The sequence below is a fragment of the Littorina saxatilis genome, linkage group LG9 (assembly GCF_037325665.1).
Source record: "Littorina saxatilis isolate snail1 linkage group LG9, US_GU_Lsax_2.0, whole genome shotgun sequence".
Taxonomy (NCBI): domain Eukaryota; kingdom Metazoa; phylum Mollusca; class Gastropoda; order Littorinimorpha; family Littorinidae; genus Littorina; species Littorina saxatilis.
This window is the reverse complement of record NC_090253.1, coordinates 38,388,068-38,401,643: the sequence shown is the minus strand read 5'-3', so window position 1 is coordinate 38,401,643 and position 13,576 is coordinate 38,388,068. Positions and strand designations below refer to the sequence as shown.

The 13,576-nt window shown below is 42.0% G+C and overlaps 2 long non-coding RNA genes across 2 annotated transcripts; both read right to left on the bottom strand.

The window, feature by feature from the left end:
* Window positions 1-3,924: 3,924 nt before the first annotated feature.
* Window positions 3,925-7,986, bottom strand: LOC138976014 (uncharacterized). Its single transcript, XR_011458843.1, has 2 exons — window positions 6,290-7,986; window positions 3,925-5,436 (listed from the first exon to the last, which is right to left on the bottom strand). It is a non-coding gene; the product is annotated as an uncharacterized lncRNA (long non-coding RNA).
* A 328-nt stretch (window positions 7,987-8,314) lies between these two features.
* Window positions 8,315-10,794, bottom strand: LOC138976015 (uncharacterized). Its single transcript, XR_011458844.1, has 3 exons — window positions 10,414-10,794; window positions 9,031-9,294; window positions 8,315-8,458 (listed from the first exon to the last, which is right to left on the bottom strand). It is a non-coding gene; the product is annotated as an uncharacterized lncRNA (long non-coding RNA).
* Window positions 10,795-13,576: the final 2,782 nt, after the last annotated feature.

Here is a 13,576-nt window from a genome sequence, read left to right as displayed (position 1 = left end):
AGAGACACTAGATCTAGATATGTCTGTCTGCATGTAGCCTACTTACAGACACGACTGCCAACTAGTCTCGGCCCGCTCAAAATAACAATGACCGAGACATTCCTTCGCGTGACGTCTAACCCTCTTACGCCATAATGTGACGTCTTCAAATGACGAAATGTTAAAGTTTCTACCACAGACATACACACGCACGCACGCACATACGCACGCACAGACAGACAAAGTCACGATCGCATAGGCTACACTTCGTGAGCCAAAAAGCTCTCATGTCGCTTCCAAAGTTAGACCAAAAGATTCTGCGCTTCAAATAATGTTTCCGTGCAGGAGGACTGCTTTTTGCTTTGCAAAGCGAGGGTTTTAAAAGCTTAATTAAATATCTTTGAATAGTAAAAGAAAGAGCACTCTTTGTGATTTCTAGTTTGGGTTATCTCCACCCAGGCCCCTGTTTGTGTGCGCGATGATTGTTATTAGAGGGCCGCGTCATAGAGGGCGCTCCCGTCTTTCCGCCAGGCGGCGCTTGTAGACTACTTTTCGTTTCCAACATCCGAGAGAGACAGCGTCCTGAAGCGCATTCGCTCACTTTGATTTAATGAATAACCATACTTGTGTTGCGTGGACGAGTTAATCGTGCCGTGTGCTACTAGATTAAGGTACAGCGGATGCCCCAGATTCTTCAAATTCGTCAAATTCACCAGAACCACACACACACACACACACACACACACACACACACATACATACACACACACAGAAACACACACACTAAAACACACACACTAAAACAAACACACACACACACACACACACACACAGAGAAACACACACACACTAAAACAAACACACACACACACACACACACACACACACACACAAACACACACACACTCTAAAACAAACACACACACACACACACACACACACACACACACACGCGCGCGCCCACACGCACACACAAAGAAACACACACACACTAAAACAAACACACACACACACACACACACACACACACACACACACACACACACACACACACACACACACACAAACGCTCAAATAAATTGTATCCATTTCGGAGTCAAGAATCAGGCTTACCTGGTAGAATGAAAGAAAGCAGGAACAGAGGTATGGTGACAGCCATGGTGCTCAGTGCAATATCCAACGGATCCCTTCGCTCTTTGGATGAATAGCTTGCTTGTGTGATTGGGACTAAGTAATCTTTGTAGTCCTACATTGACCACCTTTTCTTCCCCCAGGTCAAATCACAATAATAGATTTTTCTGAACACTCAAGAGAGAAAAATATTACTTTTTGAAACACTAATCAGCAACGCACGTGCTAAAAAGTATAACGTGACACCAAATATATGTGACCCTCCACCACGAAATGAGTCGCATGTCACTTCGCGCGGTTCTGCGCTAGGCTTAATATAAGTCCGGGGAGTGTCTGGTAACAGTGTGAGGGTCACCTTAGTCACAGGCTTATAACTCAAACAAGTTTTCGCTCTTTTCTAAAACGGTTTTTACCACTGCATAGAGCATAAAAAAACTCTTTAACTGTTTAAGAAAATGTAAAAATAGGAAAAGCATGCAAATGTGACATGCGACTCATTTCGTGGTGGAGGGTTACAATTATTTCAAAACAATGTATGTTTCTTTCTCTCTCAAAACTTCAAAAGGATATATTTTACATTTTGTTTTTTGTAAGCGGTATGCGGACCACTTTCTGATCTATTTGTTTAGTATTGATTTGGGTGAGTGTATTTGTCTCCCAGCAGCAGTTTTATTGTGAAACTTAAACAGCGAAAAATAGAAATAACGATTTGTTAAAAGAAATCTTTGGAAATCGATAGATTTTGGCGTTCTGTTGAGACTAAAACTAATACCAATGAAACAGCAGAAAAATACTCAGTTGCACGTAAAGACCAATATCTGGAAAAAGACGGATTGTCGACTGAGCTAAAAACAGTAATCTGGCGCACTATACACACACACACACACACACACACCCTCAGACACACACACACACACACACACACACACACACACACACACACACACACACACACACACACACACACACACACACACACACACACACACACACACACACACACACACACTTTAGATTTGTTTTGTTTTGTTGTTATCATGGGTTTTATGAATTTTCTTCTCTTATTCTTTTATAAATATTAATTAATGACCTATATGTGCTGATGACCAATTTAATTTCCTTTGTTGGATCAATAAATGTTATGAGTTATGAGTTATGAGTTACACACACACACACGCGCGCGCGGGCGCGCGCGCACACACTCACACACTAACGTACACACACTCGCGCGAATGTACTTCTGCACGCTTACACACTTCCTCTCTTTCGGCGACATTACCCCCCCCCCCCCTCTCCACGCGCCCCCTCCCCCCCCCCCCCAAACTTCTCAGTAGGACTTCCCCTTATAAAAATATCTCTCTCTCTCTCTCTCTCTCTCTCTCTCTCTCTCTCTCTCTCTCTCTCTCTCTCTCTCTCTCTCTCTCTCTCTCTCTCTCTCTCTCTCTCTCTCTCTCTCACTTAGTGATAAAAAGAAACACTTTTTTACTCGTATTGCTTGACGATCTCTTAAGCATTTAGTAAACAAAAAATACAAATGAACAATGAACGACAAAAAAACATCAGGTGTCAAATTAGGCCAAAAAGTGCTTTTAAAAAGGAAAGCGCTCTTTCTCCTCTGTCCTAAAAGTATGCTTTTGTTTTGATTTTGTTTTGTTTTGATTTTGTTCTTGAACATTATTAATAGACTCAAAACTCCATGCTCTCAGCTAAGAAGATATATGATGTTTGTTTAATTAAGAGACGTTTATATGCCTACTGGGTTTCAAGTTCTAATCTAAAATGTATCAAGAATATGCCAAGGAGGATGAGTGTACGTGCTGATCTTCGTCCCCCCCAAAAAGATCCACTTTATTTGTATACCTAACCCTTATGATTGCACTTTATCCTTTAAAGGTGCACTCCGCTCCATGGACCGGCACGGTTGGCCTAGTGGTAAGGCGTCCGCCCCGTGATCGGGAGGTCGTGGGTTCGAACCCCGGCCGGGTCATACCTAAGACTTTAAAATTGGCAATCTTGTGGCTGCTCCGCCTGGCGTCTGGCATTATGGGGTTAGTGCCAGGACTGGTTGGTCCGGTGTCAGAATAATGTGACTGGGTGAGACATGAAGCCTGTGCTGCGACTTCTGTCTTGTGTGTGGCGCACGTTATATGTCAAAGCAGCACCGCCCTGATATGGCCCTTCGTGGTCGGCTGGGCGTTAAGCAAACAAACAAACAAACAAACAAACAAACTCCGCTCCATGTTAACAGTTCGGCAAACCATATCAGATCTAGCCAGGCTTTGACATGGGATAAATCAATCCCTTCACTTGGTCACATACCAGAAATCAACAGCCCGACTGCTAGCAGGGGTAAGTTAGAATGTTTTGATGAATTAATTCACACACAAATTCCCTCCGTGCGCAGAGAGCACGCAGGCTGTTCGTTTTTGGTATGTGACCAAGTAGTGATATGGTGTTATCCCAGGTCAAAGCCCTGGCCAGATCTGAGATGGTGAGCTGAACTGTTTGCACGGGAAGGAGTGTGCCTTTAAAGGGAACTGCGTAAGACAACATACATGAGAAAATACTCCCAGCAGGTTAGATTGCCTCGCTATTGATAGATATTTTCTGCAGTTTAAAGAACAGACTCATCGTGTACGCAAACAACAAGCACGCACACACACACACACACACACACACACACACACACACACACACACACACACACACACACACACACACACACGCATATCCTCCTCCACACGGCACGCATCGTATACAAACACAGACACACGCACAAGCACATAGCTTCCTCTAGAAAAATACACACGCACGCATATTTTGTACAGTTGTATTTATTTACATAAAACAGGATTTTGTGTACTCCATTTCACTGCAATTGTTATGTTCGGCATGACTTCACCGACATGGGTTTTTTTTTCGAATCAAAATAATGGTTAGTCAGTCAAAGGAAGTAATTGATCGATATGTTACAAAATAAATTGAATACAATCATGTAGTACGCGACCGAACATTTGGCAGAACCTGTTGTAATATGCCATATTTACACTGAATGCATACGGATACGGTTGTTTTTTTAGCCAAGTCTAGCAAGTCTCGTGTTGCTTACAGGCGAGCAAAGGCGAGAATATCTCGCGGCGAGCGCTCGCGTAGCTAGCAGCCTAAGCAACGCCCTTATTGAAAACGAGGCAGAGGCTAGCATATCAAGATGGCGGCGAATGATGTACATATTATACTTAAGAACTCTCATGTAAAGTTTCATGAAGATCGTTCCAGTAGTTTTCTCGGAATCACTTCACACACACACACACACACACACACACACACACACCACGACCCTCGTCTCAATTCCCCGTCTCGATGTTAACCCTTGCAATTCTGTAACACATGTTACATAGCCACTGATGAATTAACAGAGAGAAAAATAACAAAAAACGGTCAAAAAGGTTTTCGCATCCATGGGAGGTAATCGGAACCGACCAAACAGACTGAGCCAGTAGCGCGACATATGTCGTGACAACCAGGTGACAGTATACGTAAAGTAGCGCGACATATGTCGCGACAACCAGCCTAAGGGTTAAAACATTTAGTCAAACTTGACTAAATGTAAATAGGGTTGGTCATGTAGCCCTCAAGTCTTAAAGGCATATGTACGCGCTCCCGTGTTTACAAAGTGTAGTTTGCCCATAATCGATGTCAAACGCACCATAAGACCATATAATGACGATATGTCACCATGCGCGGACCATAATACATGCATTACAGCTTGTTCTAGCCTCTGAAAAAGTGAGGATGTCAACAAAGCCGCGGTGTTAGCTCCCTTGCATCAACGTTACATGTGTTGCCAAATCTATAAATAGGACGATCCAGATCAAAATGAAAATTAACATATCTCAACATTGAAGGGGTCCTAGACCACAATATTTTGCAGGGAACTTAATTTAGCATGTCTCCAGCTGTTGGTAAAGCAATTAGCGTGTATAGTCATCGAGTACATATGCCTTTAACCAACAATTTTTTTTTTTTACAAAGGAGCAGATCGATTTTGAAGCAATTGAGCCAGCAATTTGTTGCGCTCCTCAGCGGCTGCGGCTATCCGCTCCATTGTTTTTGAGTGCCGGTCATCCATTTCCTTTGCCCACAAAGGAGGTTCCTCGGCTTTCCTTTTGCGGGACACTCGGGGACTGGGGGATGGTCGCACATTTGGAACATGCCTTGGTACACCTTGATGATACTGCACAGCAGAGCTTGTTGGTGGTTGTGAAGGTGGTGGAGAGCTTCTTTCTGACATGTCAACTGCCCTTCTGGGTAGAGCTGCAGGAATCTCTGAAATGGCAGTAAAAATTAATCATCCCAGGATTTTTTGTTTGTTTGTTTGCTTAACGCCCAGCCGACCACAAAGGGCCATATCAGGGCGGTGCTGCTTTGACATTTAACGTGCGCCACACATAAGACAGAAGTCGCAGCACAGGCTTCATGTCTCACCCAGTCACATTATTCTGACACCGGACCAACCAGTCCCAGCACTAACCCCATAATGCCAGACGCCAGGCGGGGCAGCCACTAGATTGCCAATTTTAAAGTCTTAGGTATGACCCGGCCGGGGTTCGAACCCACGACCTCCCGATCACGGACACCATACCACTAGGCCAATCGTGCCGGATCATCCCAGGATCATTTTCTTTCTACAGCTGCAGTAATTTCTGGAATAAAAACACATTGATATGTGGTGGGGGGCAGCCCTTGTGAATTACATGGTATACTGGTTTGATGAGTTACCTCCCTTTCATGTGTGACAAAGCATGACTTACCACCCCCTGCACTATATATAGCCTTATTCATTAATGGGGATGGTAATTTTCCGAGGAAGGAAACAATGTCTCAATAAACTAAAAACCCAGGCGCACATCTGTGACTTCAGGCCAGCGTGCATGGTAAATAGTGCTTACCTTTTGCCATCTCTTGAGGTATGACGACCACAGACAGACAGACACACTTACATCCATTTTTTTAAATAGTATAGAAGATACATTCCTTTTTTACTTTTAATTATGTCTATTACACAGACAGATTCAACAACCGAAAACTTACCACCGTTATATCGTAGGAAGGTGTAAGAAGACCAATGTGTGTGTGTGTGAGTGTGCAATGTACTCTCTATTACTTAATGGAGTCCTACCTCTTGTTCCACTCATAGAAGAAATGGTGACTGGTGGGGTGACAGACGGATCTCCATCCAGGATGTCTCGCATCGGTTCCATGAAAATCCAGTTAGTTCTGCCTCGCCCTGTTGCCTTATTGCGATCACTGATGATCTTGAACCTGTGCAGAATTATGTTAAAATAAAAAAAATATCAACAAGATTGCACAGTGTATGCTTCAGATCAACACCAGAAATAACAAACTAATAAAAATAAATTTTAAAAAAACACAAGTAAAATTACATAGTATTACAACAGAAACATAAACTAAATTTTAAATTTTTGTCAAGTCCTGACTGATAGAAAAAAAACACTTTTTATCCTACATTGAATACTACATGGCTTGCTGTGTCATGCAAGATGTTACACTTGTTGCTTTTTAAAAAAAACTTGTATATTGTATCACTTTCTCTCGCAGTTCAATATTTTAAAAAAACCAAAAAAAACCTGGTGTAAATCTGGTACGACACAGCAAGCCATGTAGTGTGTATGACAACGCTAACTGAAAACAGAATGTACATCAAGTAAAGTGCCATATCAAATTGTTTTAAATCCCGTATATAGTCTACTAGAGGTCCATTGGCATACTCGGCCAATGAATCATTCATTTTGCAAACCAATCAGTCAAGAAAAAAACACTTTCCTATTGCCACAGGACTAAGAAAACATGAATGTCCCCCATCCAATAATGTTGGTTGCAATGGGTTTCTTTTTTGCCAAAATAGGACAAGCTGACTTACTTTTCTGCATGTCTATCGGTCAACGGACAGCTTGAGACCCATGAGTGTCGGTCTTTTCCGAATTTAACATGGCAAAAGACCGATGACTAATCTCTGGACATTTGTCATGAATACAGTGGAAAACAAGAAGGGCAAAGCCCATACGACTCACATGCTTGACCTTGACCTTTACATGACCTTGACCTTCAGCTAAACCTAGCAATGACATCATACACTAAGAACTGCTTTACACATTTTTCCTACCAAAATACATGTGACCCAAGGTCAAGGTCATCCAAGGTCATGCAACACAAAGCTGTTAATTCAAGACATAGGAAGTACAATGGTGCTTATTGGCTCTTTCTACCATGAGATATGGTCACTTTTAGTGGTTCACTACCTTATTTTGGTCATATTTCATAAGGGTCAAAGTGACCTTGACCTTGATCATATGTGACCAAATGTGTCTCATGATGAAAGCATAACATGTGCCCCACATAATTTTTAAGTTTGAAACAGTTATCTTCCATAGTTCAGGGTCAAGGTCACTTCAAAATATGTATACAATCCAACTTTGAAGAGCTCCTGTGACCTTGACCTTAAAGCAAGGTAAACCAAACTGGTATCAAAAGATGGGGCTTACTTTGCCCTATATATCATATAGAGGTGAGGTATTGAATCTCAAAAACGTCAGAGAAAATGGAAAAAATGGGAAAAATAGCTGTTTTTGAGACAACATTTATGGCCCCTGCGACCTTGACCTTGAAGCAAGGTCAAGATGCTATGTATGTTTTTTGGGGCCTTGTCATCATACACCATCTTGCCAAATTTGGTACTGATAGACTGAATAGTGTCCAAGAAATATCAACGTTAAAGTTTTCCGGACGGCCGGACGGACGGACGGACGGACGACTCGGGTGAGTACATAGACTCACTTTTGCTTCGCATGTGAGTCAAAAAGCTATATGAATTATCATGTGATGACTGAACATTTTTAGATTTATATTGATAATAAGGAGATTCTAGAAATGATGAAGTTTATCTTTTTGATAAATGTTATTGTTGGGCAATTCTTAGCAAATCTCTTGTATTTTGATATCTCTAAGTTGTAACCCCCGACACTTACAATTTTTATTTTCATAGATAAATTACAATCATTAGTTTTTCAAGAGGCAAATGAAAAGAGATAACTGTTGTCGCCATCAGGTAATTCTAAAAACACTCACCGGTTACGTAAGTTGTCCCACTTTTTGGCACATACTGTTCCTGAAAAAGACCATCCTTTCTCCGTCATAGCAGCCGCGATTTTTTTCCATACCTCAGCTTTTTTTAAGGTTGGTCTCTGAAAAAGATTGCGCTTTTTCCTGTAGGTTTCTAGTAGTAGGAGCACAGCTGCATATGGCCAGGTCTCAGTCTCACCGGAGGTTTCTGAAACAAACCAGATATGATGTCAGCAAAAACAGTTTTTTAAACATGTTTTGTAACAAAACCAGATATGTCAATAACGGTATTGTCATTAATATAAAAATAAGCTCTTAATTGTTTTTATTCAACATGACCTTTATGTACTACTACTAGTACTGTACACAATGATAGTTTTTAGCGGTAAACTTTTAGCTAAAGCTGACGGCAATTTACCTATTTGGAATCATGTTACTATTCCTGTTAGTGTACATATGCGTGCGCGAGTGTAGTATGCTTCGTATGGTATTTTTATCTGTTGTCTTATTATTTGTTTTGTCTTTTAATGTGCACCACACTGAAATTTCTCTGTATGAGATAATAAAGTATTCGTATTCGTATTCGTATTCGTATTCGTAAAGGATACTATGTTTGGTTCCCACTGCTGCTACTCATTATAGTGTTGTTACTGTTAACTGTTAACACTAAATCAATTCACTTTTCAATTCAGCAGATACAAAGTGCATATTAATTTACTAATTGCTTCTTCACTGTATGGTGAACCCTGTTACTGGTGGTAGCACAAAACAATGACATACCACTATCAAGCTCATATTCTTCCCCCATCTGTGTGGGAGAAGAGTTGGCAGGACCCAATGGTGTTGGGCACTGAGGAGATGGGGGTCTTGCAATTGTAGACTGCTCTCCCTCCTTCTCTTTATAAAGGACACCAAGGTCCAGGTTGAGGTCAGAATGGAATCCTCCCTGGGACACCTGCCTTACATGCCATGTGGTAACGTCTAGCTGGTACTGGCTTGCTAGCCGGCCAACTAGGCTTTGCAGGTAGTAGTTGCCTTCTGTGTCTATAATTTTAAAGTAGTAAAAACCCACTAATTACATTTACAGAATGATAAAAATGATACATTTCTGGATAAAGTTCTTCATATATACACAGATTCAAACTAACAATTTGGCTTTAAGAACGAAATACTCTCTCTCTCTCTCTCTCTCTCTCTCTCTCTCTCTCTCTCTCTCTCTCTCTCTCTCTCTCTCTCTCTCTCTCTCTCTCTCTCTCTCTCTCTCTCTTTCTGTGGCAGTAATGAGGATAATGTGATGAACAGCTTCAGCAGATTTGTGTTCTTCATGTTACAGAAGAGACGAACCCTTATCAATCAGATTCAGTGACATGTCATCAGCCTCAGGGTCTTAATGTATTTGTTGAATTTTATGCGTGACTATAATTTATAACTGTGCAGATACTATTGCTGTTATTTTAACCACTATTGTAAGGGGCTGTGGCCTTAGACAATTAAAGATTTGTTCTTGTTTACACAACTGAACACACCTACACAACACACACACTGACTAATGCACACACCCACTCTCTAAAACTGCACGTACACTCTCCGTCTCTCTCTAAATCACACAAACACGCACATGTACACACACACACACACACACACACACACACACACACACACACACACACACACACACAACGTGACACACAACGTGACACACACACACACACACACACACACACACACACACACACACACACACACACACACACACATTCAATAACACATGTACACAAACACATGACACGCGCCGTGATAAATAAGTCCAAAAGGGGAAGACGTCACGATGCATTGACATGACGTCAAAACATCTTGACGTAGACCTACTTGCACTACTCGAAATTTATTCCGGCGGCATTGGGTGGCGTTTGATACAAAATCGTATACGTAGAGAACACCCACCGTTGTTTACTTAATATGTTCCCAAAGTTTTGTAAGTTTCTGTCCCCAACTATAGCCACATTTTGAAGGAAAAAAATGCTTCTTTATCATGTATTAGCGGGACGAAAATGTATCAACGACTCAATTCATCACAGTTTGCGTTCTTAAACAATCGCTAGGATTACAAAGAAACACTGTTATGTGCTTTTCCTGGGAAAAAAAGGTAATGAGATTACTTACAACTTTTCAGCTTCTCCCAATTCGCCTTGTTCACATCACAGTTGAAAAAACTATTGTCCTCAAACATAAAACCGAGTCGAACGGCCGCCATGTTTTCTCGCTTCGCTAGCATACGCTAGCAACGCTGGAGGCTGCTAGCGTAATCTCGCCAATACCTAGCGTCACTCGCGGCGAGAGTGCCTAAAAAACGGCACTTCTCGCCCCACTCGCCATTTCTCGCCTTGACTACACGCGTCTGATCGATCGTAACATGTTCGTCACAAACAAGCAGGCGTGATATGAAAGACAAGAGGCGAAGCCTTCAAGGCTCACTTAAGAAATCGACAAACAGTAACACAAACTCAATCACTTCGTCACACATACACACACACACCAGGGCCGGACTACCGGGGGGGTTATGGGGGTTGCGCAACCCCCCCCCCCCCCCCTTAGCCTAAACATGTACCTTACTTATTTAATTTTTTTTATTATTGCTTATTTTATGCCGTTTCATGCAAGGAGCGACCATTTTCCTATCTCAGAATATGACCTACCCGTCAGCTTCAGGGGGCTTCGCCCCCTGACCCCCACAACGAGGGGAAACCCTAGAACCCACCCCCCCCCCCCCCAGCCAAAAAATAAAAATATTGAATGAGGTATGCATTTCTTTATTTTACATTGAGTTTCCATTTTTGGGGTATTAATCAGTGACAAAATCTGCTGCCTGAAACTGGTAATGTTCATCCTCAGAATGCACCAGATTGCACCATTTTGCATCCTTTTTTTCAAAATTTTCCGGGGGGGCATGCCCCCGGACCCCCCTAGCAAGCTAGGCGCTTTGCGCCGTCGGCTCGGCGCTTCGCGCCTTCACACCCATATCTTCACAATATACTTTTGAAAAAAAACAGTCATAAAACAAGAGGCGAAGCCTTCAAGGCTCACGTAAGAAATAGACAAACAGTAACACAAACTCAATCACTCCGTCTCACATACTATGGAACGCCAAAAGGCCCACAGTATCGAGACTGAGTCTCGATACTCCGAGTATCGAGACTCGTTCATTTCATTGGTCTTCCCTCGATACTGCGAGTATCGAGTATGGAAATGAACCAATCCGTGGTATCGAGTATGGTTGCTATGCCGCCCTAGTTCAGTATCGAGTGTCTACAAAACGATTGGTTAAATTCTGATCTCGAGTGTGAACAGCACCCTGGTGCGCCAAAAGGCCCACAGTATCGAGACTGAGTATCGATACTCAAAGTCTCGATACTCAAAGTCTCGATACTCCGAGTATCGAGACTCGTTCATTTCATTGGTCTTCCCTCGATACTGCGAGTATCGAGACTTTGAGTATCGATACTCTGTAATTTCATTGGTCGGACTCGAAATTCAAGAGTATCGATACTGCGCATCCCGGAACTGTTGCTATGCCAATCGATCTGCTCAAGAACGTAACAAGACAAGCGATTGGTTCAGTACTTGAACTCCTAAAGGAACTGGTAAATTAAAAAGTATAACCAGAAAACTTTTTTTTTACTGAATCGTGGCGGACTGTGTTGTGCGATAAATGACTGAGAGACTCAGTGAAGTGTATTCAGTGTTATAGAATAAATTATGTTTGAGTTTTCGTTGCTGGTAAGTTAAAAAGTTAAACAAAAAAACATGAATACAAACAAACACAGTTCAAGTTATTTTGTGGATGTGTTTTATGCGCCTGACACTGAAATGTCCCATAGATCTACTAAGTCTTGATGCGAGATCACCCCCCCAAAAAATCTAATTTAGACTAAAAGTACTTTAGACTGATATCGTACAAGTGAAATGACGCTGTGTTTTCCCTTGAATGACTTTGTATGAGAGTGCATTCGAATCAGTTATTAACCTAAGACACAGATACTTTTAACTGATCGATAGCGGCACGTTCGGCCGGGATGGCAGCGAAGCCTCAGTGATTTTTCGATCCTCCAGTTTAAAAAACCCAAACAATTACAGTTTTTGTCTTGCAGAGTGTGAAACTGTTGATTATTTGTGTAAACATCGTTCTATTTGCTGCATTTGCATTATCATTTATGCAAAATCTATACCATTTTCGGCTTTAGTCCCTGTGACAAAGGCTATACATACAGAAGTAATTGTGTATATATTGTTTTCAACAAGGCTAAGCTATTTACACAAGTAGGGAGAGTGGCTTTCTTTGTCCTCAAGCATAAATTAATGTGGGTACATACATTATCCAGCCTATTAACACAAGTGGGGAGAGGTTTTTGAATTTGTGCAGTCTGTTTGCAAATTTAGCCTGGAAAGTAAACAATACAAAAACCTACAAGTTTCACAGTGCACGCACACACTCTGGCTCCCTCTCCCTACAAAAATGCTGACACTTGCGGCCAAGTGACGTAACACGTACTCTCCGTTTTCGAATGCTATTGACTGATCATTCAATTAACACTGATGAATTGTGGGATAAAATCAGTGTCAGTCAGCACAAATCTGCTTAAATATATTATGAAAATCAGTCTTAACATGCCGCGTTTCTTAGTCTCTCTAGATGATTGTACCGTCTCTTTAACTTGGCGGGAAAGCATTCCGTCTGGACAGTTTATTTTAGCAGAAGCCCGGCTGACGTCCCGGCAATAGTGACATGTAACACACGCACACACACACCGTGACACTGACACACACCCGGCACACACCCGGCACACACACACACACACACACACACACACACACACACACACACACACACACACACACACACGGCACTTTTTATTCAGCTTCAAGTTGAACAACACAAATAATTCAGAAAATGACGCCATGAAATCACGAATATCGGCTGAGCTCGAACGCTGATTGCTCACTTCACACTTGTGTAGATAGCCTGGCTTCGACGAACACGGTCTATGTTGCACAACTGCTTGTGTAAATAGCCAGTCCAACGACGTGAGTGACTTCCCTTTGGTAAGCTCATTATTTTGTGAAAGTAAACGTGCGACATCGATGACATATATTAATTTCTCGACTGAAACTGAGGAGCTGAAGTCATTGCTGGCAGTAGAAAGCCCACTGTTTGTTTTTGACGGCCATGCTGTGAATGTATAGTGCGTTGAAATGAGCAAGTTCTTCGTGTTCACCTCCGACGAAAAGCCAACACAGATCCCGGCAAAATACTGGCTGAACTCTTCTT